This window comes from Chinchilla lanigera, unplaced genomic scaffold (assembly GCF_000276665.1).
Source record: "Chinchilla lanigera isolate Chin_1 unplaced genomic scaffold, ChiLan1.0 scaffold00158, whole genome shotgun sequence".
Lineage (NCBI taxonomy): Eukaryota > Metazoa > Chordata > Mammalia > Rodentia > Chinchillidae > Chinchilla > Chinchilla lanigera.
In genome coordinates this window covers 621,451-631,666 of record NW_004955559.1, presented here as the reverse complement: position 1 = coordinate 631,666, position 10,216 = coordinate 621,451, and the positions used below count along the sequence as shown (strand labels likewise).

Here is a 10,216-nt window from a genome sequence, read left to right as displayed (position 1 = left end):
CCCCAGGCTCGCGCTCTCCTGCTCCCGCGTCCGCCGCTCGCTCGCCTCCGCCCTGCTCATCCCCGGCTCGCGGTCAGGCCCCGCGTCTGTCCGTCCGTCCGTCGGTCCCTCTGTCCTGGTCTCTCCCCTGCTCTCCGTCGCTCTCCCTGCCTCCGCGATTACAATTTCTAGTCACACGGCAGTGCAGAGCCAAGCGGAGCCTCGCTCCCTCCCTCCCCCGCCCTCCTTCGCGCTCCTCCGCGGGGGAGGGCGCTCTCCTCCCCCTCCTCGCCTCCCCTCCCCTCCCCCGCTAATCAAAGGCTCCGTTATCTAATTAACCCGTTGGTTCTGGGCAGCCGGGGAAGGTCGGGGGAAGCGGGGGAGGAAGGTTGGCGGCTGCGCTGCCCGGGGAAGGGGGGGTTCGCGCCGTGCCAAGCCCCAGCCAGCTCGCGGCGCAGCCAGCCTGCTCCTCCTCGGCGGCAGACCCCGGCTGCCCTGACCCCCGCCGCGGGCCAGAAGCGGCCCTGCCAGCCAGCGCCCGCACCTCTCCCGCGCCGCCGCAGGTGCTCCCGAGCGCAGCAGCCCCCAGACCCCGACTGCAGCGCGCAGCATCCACTCCGACCCCCGCCCCGGGGAGCCAGCAGAGCGGGACCCATGTGCCCGGCACCCTGTCCTTCAGCGGGGGCTCGGCCCCTACTCGTCCCGCGCAGAAACCTACTCCCAGCGCGCCCTCTCCCCGGACCTCAGCCATGACTGACACCTGCCTCCCGGTCGCTTCCGTGAGATGGGCAGGGCGGCCACCATCACTCAGCTGATTAATCTGTCCGTCTCTCCGTCCCTCCCTCCACCCCTGTGTCCGTCCATCCGTCCCTCCATTCACCCATCTGTTTCCCCCATCTATCCCTTCCTCCCCCCTCCTTCCGCCCTTCTTTCAGTCCTCCCTTCCTTCTATCCCTTCCTTCCATCCTTCCCTTCCTCCCCTACCCATCCATTCACCCTTCCTTCTGCCCACCGTCCATCCGTCCATCTACCCGTCCGTCTCTCCCTCCACCCATCCTTCCGTTCATCCCTTCCTCCATCCGTCCATCCACCCATCCATCCATCCTTCTTTCCTCCCTCTACCCACCCACCCCATCCATCCATCCATCTATCCATCCATCCATCCATCCATCCAGGAAATACTTATAGAAGCCCTGCTACTGGCATGTGCCAGGCCCTGGTGCAGATGCTCACCAATGCCACCCGGTGGGCTCAAAGGCCAGCACACCCCTGGGCCACTGAAGGTGAACGGCAGCAGCACAGCGCCCTTAGATGCCCCGGGGCCTGAGTTTGAATCTTGCACCTGCGGCTTATTTGGCAAAGGACGGCCTCTTTCTGCTGTCAGCCTCTGCTCAGAGGTGGATGATAACAGTCTCACCTGAGGGCCGCTGGAGGGTCAGAGTCTGAGTGCTCCACAAAGGGCTCTGGTGCCCAGCCCAGCCCTGGCCCAGGCTGGCTCCCCGGGCTGGACAAACAAGTCCCCAGCTCCCCTCCTCCATGGCCCCACACTCCTACTTTCACCGCCCCTTTCTGTCCTCAGATGTTCAAAGGGGTCCCCTGAATCCCGCTCACATGAAGAAAGGCAAAGGCTTCTCCAGGGTTCCCAGTGCCCCGTGCCTCAGCCCAGTCTCCTGCTTTGCCCCTGCCCATCGGGCTCCCCATAGTGCTTCCCAGGAGGACTGTGCAGGTGGCCCCAGGGCCTTTGCACTCGCTCTTCGGCTGCCTCCCAGCTGTCCCCTGGGCACACTCCCTGCCTCCATCAGGACTTTGCTGCACTGCCATTCTCAGTGACACACACCTGTGAATATCAGAGGGCACCCTGTCCCCCTCCAGGCCCCCTCTGCTTTATTTTTCTCATGACACTTCCTCCCCTCTACCCACTTTTGTGCCCATACCCTTGAATGGAAGCTCCCAAGGGCAGGGCTGTGATCACGGCTGGGCAGCAGGCTGCACGCATGTCCCGTGGCTTCCACCTATGTGCCCTGCATGTCCAGTGCATCCCCTCCTGCACTCCCAGCCCAGTTACTTGGGCAGCTGCGCACCACAGGGCCACCAGCCCCCAGGAGGCCTGCCTGGCAGAGATGCCATGTCTCTGCCTTCAGCAGGCCCCCGTGTCCCAGGTCTCCATCCACGCCACGGTGCCACCAGCTGGCCAAGTCCCACATACTAGATGGGGCCAGCCCTGACACCTGAGCCAGGGCCCGGGTGCCGGGCAGAACCCCAACCTGGGGTGCAGGCTCACACCCCCTGAGTCCTAACGGGGGTGCCAGACACACTCTGGTGCTCTCCTAGGGAGCCGGCCCCACTCCACAGATGGGACCTGAGGTGCAGCCTCTGGCCAAAGGCCAGCAGCACTGGGGAGGGGCCCAGGGACCCCCAGCGCGTCGTGACTGCAGCAGTAAAGCCGCAGAGCGACCCGGCAAGCCTTTGGCAGGAGCAGCAGCAGCCGCCCTGGTCCCCGACACACAGGGGCCACCTCTGCCGCGCCCAGCCAAGCCTGGTCCACTTCCCTGGCCTTGGGAGGGCGGCTCTGTGCCCGAGCCCCTTCACAGCTGGGCTGCAGAGTCGCAGGGCTGGGGCTGCTGGCCGAGGTCAGGCCGCCTGAGGGACAGGGCTGAGCCAGCCAGGGGATGGGCACCGAGGCCAGCACTCGCCCACGTGGTGCAGGGAGTGGGCGGAGGAGCCAGCGAGGAAGGCCCAGGAGAGGACGGGGACAGAGCGCAGAGGACGGGGCGCACGAGGCGGAGAGAGCAGCGCCGGAGAGGTGGGGGGAGCCGGGGCAGCTGGGGCCGGGCACGAGGCCGGAGGTGCCGGTGCCTGAGGTGCGGCGCCGAGGCCCCCAGCCCCACCCCCAGCCTGAGCTCTGAGAGATGTCGGGCACGGTGCCCGCAAGGATTCAGGCAGATGGCAGATCGGAAACTCGGGGGCCCCAGGGAGGCGGAGCGAGGAGGAAAGGAAGGCAGGAAGCACTCCTGTCAGGCACTCTCATTTTCTGGGCAAGTTCAGAAGGTGAGAGAAAAGAGAGGGAACTGACTGCTGTCACAGCAAGAGGGATGCAGGGTAGAGCTAAAGAAGAACTTCCAGACCTCGGGAGACTGGGCTGGAAGTTGAGCCTGCAGCCGGGAGGGTGGAGAGGCATCAAAGCTGGGATTCCCAAGCGCTTCTTTCTCAGGGAAGCCTCACACGGAAAGACAAAGGTCGAGCACTAAGGCTGGGGGAGGGAGGACAGAAGGGCCTGGGAGAATGAAACAGCTTCCCGTGTGTTTCTCTGAACACGTCCAGATGCCCTGAGCACTTTTGTAATAAAGGGACTCAGACCAGGCGTGGTGGCACATGCTTGCAAGCCTAGCACTTGGGAGGCTGAGGCAGGAGGATTGTCCCCGAGTTCCAGACCAGCCTGGGCTACCTCATAAGATCCTGTTTCATAAAATAAAGCAAGCTACAGCCCTGAGAGGCCAGCCAGGGCCTCACCAGCTTCCCCAGCACCAGCAGGGTGTGGCGGGCACTGACTGCCCCGAGGGGTTGGCCTTTGCGCCCAGCCAGGGCTGCATCCGGGCCTTTGCCCTTGCCCTCTCTGCCCTGCTCTTCTGAGTCTCTGTGGCACTGTCTCTCATGCCACTCAGAGGCTCAGGTTCCAGTGCCACCTCTGAAGTTTCTCTGGGCCTGAGACTCTGTCCCTCAACCTTCCTCTTCCTCCCGTGACCCGTCCCTGACCGGGGGTGCTGCCCTGAACCTCAGCCGGCTCCTCCTCACTGTCCCCTGGCCGTAAGCTACTGTGGACGGGGAGCTTGTCGGGCTGCTCGCTGCCGCACCCTGGGGCCAGCCCTGCAGCCAGAGCTTCTGTCAGGCCTGCAGAGTAGGGCAGGGGCGCTCTGGGCTGCGGTCTTCCGGAGCACTGGCCTCTCGGAGGCCTCGGAGTGTCCTTGGGGAGCAGTCACTGCCCCAGAGGGGGAGGTGGAGCACAGGGTGGGCCTAGGAGAGGGCCACCACAGCCAGGGAGGGGAGTGCTCAGGAGGCCACCTCAGAGCCGAGACCCGGGCTGGGCGTATCACACCTCCCCTCCCAGCACGCCGGGGACCAAGGCAGGAGGATCACAAGTTCAAGGCCAGCCTGGACTACATAGCGAGACCCAGTCTCAACAAAAGCATCATCATAGTAAAAATAACAGACGTCACAGGGCAGGGCTTCCGGCGGTGTGTGGGCTGCAGTGAGGGTAGCCACAGTGACTGGCCGGGGAGGGACTGTTGTGAGGATCTAATGCACCGCTGCCCAACACAACTCCGCCCCAGGGACCGAGTTTGTAATTCTCGGCAGCGGCCACAGGTGGCCGCCGCGGCTATGGCAACAGGCGTGTGGTTCTGATCTAACCGCAGTGTGGCCCAGCCCCGTCCTGCCCTGCATGGAGTCCCCGAGCTCAGCTCCTGCTGCTCCGTGGCCCGGCTCCCTCGAGGGGGCTCTCAGGGGATCAAGGACCCTGAAACACGCAGTCCCTTTGCTTACTTATTTATCTACTGAGACAGGGTCTCATGATGTACCTCAGGCTGGCCTCCAACTCGCCTTCACCCTCCTGCCTCAGTGCTGGGGTTACAGGCCTCCCACTTTACAGAAAGGCCCCCTGAGGCCTGGTGGGGTCCTCTCAGCACCCCTGGGTGCCGACACCCAGGCCGACTCTGAGTGTGAACCTGCAGGCCCCTAGGCTCCCCGTGACGGGGCCACAGGAGCTCGTACTCTTCTGTGAGTCTCCTGGGACAGAACCAGGATCCACCCTGGGGCCGGGCCACAGCCTGAGGGGCACAGGAGGGTGACTCTGAGGGCAAGGGGTGCTGCCCCAGGCCTGGCCCTGCTCTCCCTCACAGGAGGAGCTGATGCAGTCTGCTGCCGTCTCAGGGCCGCATGGAACTATTTGTGTAAAGAGGGCCACCCTTAAAAGCAATCAAATTGAGAGCAAGGTGAGCAGGCGCGGTCCCTCTCACTCATGTCTGCCCCTGTCGTCCCAGAATCCCCTTAAATGCAGGTTCAGTGCACTCTGGGAAGCTGAGACAGGAGGATCACAAGTTCTAACCCAGCCTGGGCAATTTAGAGCATTTAGAAAGACTCTGTCTAAAATGAAAAAAAGGGCTAGGGATGCATGCAGCTCAGTGCAAAGGCCCTGCGTTCCATCCTGAGTATCAAAAACCAAAACCCAAAACAATGCAGATTCCAAGTTGTGCCTGGGACCCAGAGTGCAGAGGCTGACGCTGCCTTTCCCAGGACAACGGCACCACGCGCCCCCAGCAGCCCTGGGGTGCCCGAGCTAGGAGAGTCTATCACCAGTCCGGCTCCCACGTTCTGCTTCCGGGGGAAGAGTGAGCACCGTCTGCCCTAGCACGGCGGGGGGCTGCGTCCCGGGGTGCTGCCCTGAACCTCAGCTGCCTGGGTCCCCAGCGTGCCTGGCCAGCATGGCAGGGACACAGGATGACACACACAGTGCTGGCCCTCCGTGGCGGCTGCATTCGTGGTCGCTATGTATTCTCACTGAGTCAGAAGAACAGATCCTTCGCCCTTCCCGGGCCTCAGCCACGGCCCCCATTTCTGAGTGCACACCTCGACGGAACCCCAGCGCTCATTTCAGCAGACCCCATGCCAGCACGGTCAGAGAAGACCCACGCCCCCCACACTGGCAGGGCCCCCACTATAGGAACTCTCAAAGTCTTAAAAACTCCAAGGCCCATCGTGGTGGCGCACACCTCTAATCCCAGCTCTCAGGAGGCTGAGGCAGGAAGATCACTGGGAGTTTGACGTCAGCCTGGGCTACACGGTGAGCTTTCAAGGCCAGCCTGAACGACACAGCAAGATCCTGTCTCAAAAAAAGCCAAAAACGAACAAACAAAAGCACTTCCAACCTTCTGAGTCTATTACTGTATTTTTGTTTTGTGATATCGAGGATTGAACCCGGGGTCTTCTCACTGAGTTAGATCTCCAGCCTTTCTTAGTTTTTACTTTGAGTCTTGCTAAGTTGCTCAGGCTGTGCTCAAACTTGTGATCCTCCTGCCTCGGCTCCCAGACCCTACTGTCATGAACTGCTTTGCTGTCGTTATTAGCAGTGCTAACGTCCCCCGAAGGGCCTCGTGTCCCAGCGCAGCGCATCTCTGGGCCTCAGTTTCCCTGAGCGTCACCCTCGAGCTGAAGTCTCTGCCTCCCTTGTAGGAGTTTTACAAGCTTGAATGGAACGAAGTCACAAGAAGTGCTCGGCCTGTGCCGGCTCATGGGACTCCCAGGACATGTCAGCCGTTGTCCCTGCTGCGCCCTCGGGGGAATCCAGGTGAGAGGAGGGCACTCCGCCCCAAGCTGTGCCCCTTGTAGCTCTGGCAGTAAGAGCTCAGCTGCCAGGCGGGCAAAGGTTCTAGGGGACAGGGATGGGACGGGGTGGCCCCGGCAGTGGCTGTTGTCCCCACTTAGGGTCTCAGCCCTGCACTCTGCTCAGCCCTCCGCCAGGGCCCAATCACACCGGCCAGCAGCTCCTACAGTCTCATCTCGGCCCCCCTGGCGGGCCCGGGGTCTCTGGAGACCGTGCCTGCTGCTCAGCTGCAGGCCCCCAGCAGCTGTCTCCCAGGCCTGTGCGGGCCTCCGCCTCCGCCTGCCATGATAGCAGGCAGGAGTGGGTTTCCAGGCAACATGGGGCATCCTGCCACTCGGACTCGCCTGCGACCCCCTTCTGGCAAAGCCACCCCGGGGCCCGGAGGGAAGAGGATGGAGGGGCCCTGAAGTCAGCGATGATGAGCTGCCCCGCACCCTGCCAGGGAGGAGCAAAGACGGGGCTCTGACCCCACCACATAGCGCAGAAAGAGCTGCCCGAGCCCTGTCACGCAGCCAGGGGACACCTGCTCGGAGGTGTGGCCTCGTGAAGCCACTCCTGGTCAGAACCTCAGGCCCACGGCTGCAGCTGGCCGTGGGGACCATGCCCCGTGTCCCACGGGAGGCCAGTCCCGCCCCTGTGCTGGCACAAGGGTGGGGCTGTGGGCCAGCTCAGGTGGCCACGGGGGCCCAGGCCAGCGAGGCTCCAAGTTAGGGCAGGAGGGTGGAGGACGAGAGGGACAGAGACAGCCCCTGGCAAGGAACCCAGGCGCGGAGACCGGAGAGTGACAGGGCGAAACCAGAGCCAGCAGCGAGAGGAAGAGGGGAGAGAAAATAGCAGGGGTGCAAACTCAGCTGACTGAGCCGAGCTGGAGGTGCGAGAGCTGCGTGAGGAAGCAGGTGGAGCGGGGGGCGGGGGGGGGCCCTGGGCGCAGCCCCTGTGACGACCGATGGGCCAAGCAGATTTCCAAGGAGCGGAGCGGAGAATCTGGATTTTCATGTGAAATTGCTATTAAAAAAATGTTGGCCGCAAACAGATTTGAAAGCAGTGTGTGTGTGTGTGTGTGTGTGTGTGTGTGTGTGTGTGTGTGTGAGAAATGGCACTCGTGGTCCCCAGGTCTGGAGGCAGCAGGACCTGGGAGTGGGTCGGGGGTCAGGCAGGCTGGCAGGGGAGGACCAGTGCAGGGTGGGGGAAGGCGGGGTAGCGGGCGAGAGACCCGTGGCCGGTGCCCAGCAGGGCGAGGGGTCAGCCCCAGGGAGACGGAGAGACGGGGACAGGGAGGTGTCTCAGAGATGGGTCCAGGCGACAGGGCCAGGGCCAGGGAAGAGGAGGGGCAGTGGGGCCACATGAGGGCCTCCAGCAGCAGGAAAGCAAGGTGCTCCGTGGGGCTGGGGCGAGGGCCCTCGGCCAGCGGCAAACCGGCAGGAAGCAGCATGGGCAGCAGGGCCTCAGCACCACCTTTGCACGCAGCCCCCGCAAGCGGAGGTCTCCCCCGCTGTCCTCCAGGACAGCCAGGAGATCTCAGGGGAGCTCTGGGTGGTACCACTGGGGCCTATTCCAGAGCACATGGGGGCCTCTCCTTGGGCTCGGGTCTGGGGTGCACCTGTGTGCGTGCACCTGTGTGCGTGCAGGCGTGTTGTGTGTGCACAGCTGCTCGGCTGTATCAGCAGCACACGGGGCCACCTCTGAGTCCCGGCTTTGTGTCCCTGTGAGGTCTGTGTGAGGGCCTTGGCTTTGTCCTCCCTCCAGGCCCTGGGTGGAGGGGCCCGTGTGTGTCGCCCCTGTGTCCAGTACCTAGGTCTAGGGACTGCTCCCGCCTCTCCCGGCCCCTGGCAGACTCCGAGTACCACGACCACATCTGTCACCAGGTCTCTGATTCTGTGGATGCCACATCTGGGCCCCTGGCTGCCGCCGAATAATTGTGTGTGTGCGTGCGCACGGGTAGCTCTGCCTACACACACCTCTGCGTCTTTCCCCGAGCTCTGCTCTGTGCCAATGGGGGGTCCCCTGGGTCCCAGTTGGCAGGGGGCTGAGGCTCTCGCAGGGGGTGTGTCTGTCCCGGCTCCTGGGTCCCCGGCACCCGTGTGTCTGCCCGCTCACTCCGTGTGGGAACGGTGAGCGTTCCGTCACCCGACTCTCCCTCTCTTTTGGGAATAAGTGAGTGCGTATGTCTGGCTCCACAGTGATGCACCCTGACTGTGTGTGTGTGTTGGGAAGCTGGGTCCCCCCTCACGCCCGCTCTGCCTCTCTCTGGCTCCCACCCCTTCTCTCCTAGCTCGCACGCCTCCCGCCAGCCTCTGCAGCTTGCCTGTCCCTTCCTTAGGTGTGTGTAAGTGGACAATGAGAGAGGGCCCCGGCGGCAGGAGGAGGGGGCAAGGGGAGGTGGAGCCCGGATGCAGGTTAGCAGGCCGGAGGCAGGAGATGCTAAGGCAGAGGGAGGTGCTCCTCCCGGCCAGGGTCCTGGAGGGGATGGTTTTAGAGGGGCGAGGATGCTGCCGGCTGCCCCGACCAGGAGGGAACCGACTTGGCGACTCCCAGCTGCCAGGGGAGCCGGAGTTCCTGTCTGGCGGCTGCGCGGCCGGACGGGATGTGAGGCGCATAGCAATGGGGCGCTGCGGAGGGAGGCGCGGCTGCGGCTCCCAGCTGGGGAGGGGGCGGGGAGGGGGCCCGGGGCGGCCTCGAGCGCCTTCCCCTTCCCCCTCCCCAGCTGGCCACTCCTCAGGGGAAGCCCCCACCCCTGAGAAAGTCACCCCGGGGCAGGGCCCGCAGCAGAGCCAGGTGGGAGTGCCCTGGGGGAGAGGGGTGCGCGGCTAGGGGGCGTCCGCTGGTCTCTGGTCTGAGCAGCCCGAGGAAGCCGGAGCCCGGAAAGCAGCGTCCACCTGGGGCAGGGCCTGGGCCTTGAGCCTGCGAAGCCGGGGGTTGCAAGGAACCGAGGGTCTGGGAAGAGCTCCAGGGCGAGGGTCTCAGGGAGAGCTGGTCTGAGGAGGCCCGTCCCGGTGAGAGGCTGGGGGACCAGCGCGGCGGGGAGGAGCCCGAGGGGCAGGTGGAGCAGGTAGAAGGCCCCGAGAACAGGTGTGAGGGCGGGAAGGCTGGCGCGGCAGCAGGTGGGGTGAGGGGGTCCCCGAGGACGGAGGCTGAGGCGGGTGGGAGAGGCAGTGGTCCCAGAGCGGCACGTGCGGAAGGAGGACCAGCCCCACCGACCCGGCGAGCACGGGGTCCCGGGAGGGGGCGGTGGGGGCTCTCGGCTGCCCACCGAGAGGGGCTGGGTGACCCCAGAGGGGGCCGGGCTGGGGACTGGGGAGGGGGTTGTCTCACTCCCGTCACCCCCTCCATCTTTCCCATTTTCACTTCCCAAACTCCCCGGTTCTCCCCGGTTGCCACGGCAACCGCTCCTGCCAGGCGCGGTCACCAAGGAAACCCCGTGCCCGCCTCTCCCCCTCCCCATCGCTGGCAAGCGCCCCCCAGCAGCCGCGGTGTGGAGGGTGGGAGGGGCAGCGGGGGGGCCGGGCTCCCGCCCCAAGAAGGGTCCAGACCCGCGCCCCCCGCGCCCCATCCTCGGCGGGGTGCACAGCGACCCCCAGACGCCCCGGCCCGGCCGACCGCAACACACAACTCGCGGCCCGGCGCCCCCGCCCCGCCGCCTCCCCCACGGCCTCGGCTCCCCATCAGGCCCCGCCCACTGTCCTCTGCTGTCCCCCCATTCCGAGGTGGCCCGAGACCACTGCCCCCCATCCCAGAAGCCCCCACCCCGCGCCGGCTGCTACTCACCGCGGGGAGGGGGCTCCGTCCGGGGCGCCGCATGCCCTGCGGGGGGGACCCCCCCAATGGGGCGCGGACGGGGTGCGGGGCGCTGCGGGGAGCGCG

The 10,216-nt window shown here is 65.1% G+C and overlaps 1 protein-coding gene across 1 annotated transcript in view; it reads right to left on the bottom strand.

Moving 5' to 3' along the window:
• The window catches only part of Lrrc4b (leucine rich repeat containing 4B), a gene marked incomplete in the record, with an annotated part of 29,550 nt that extends 19,341 nt beyond the window's left edge, over positions 1 to 10,209 (bottom strand). Inside the window, 1 exon segment of the mRNA XM_013509059.1 lies at positions 10,121 to 10,209.
• Positions 10,210 to 10,216: the final 7 nt, after the last annotated feature.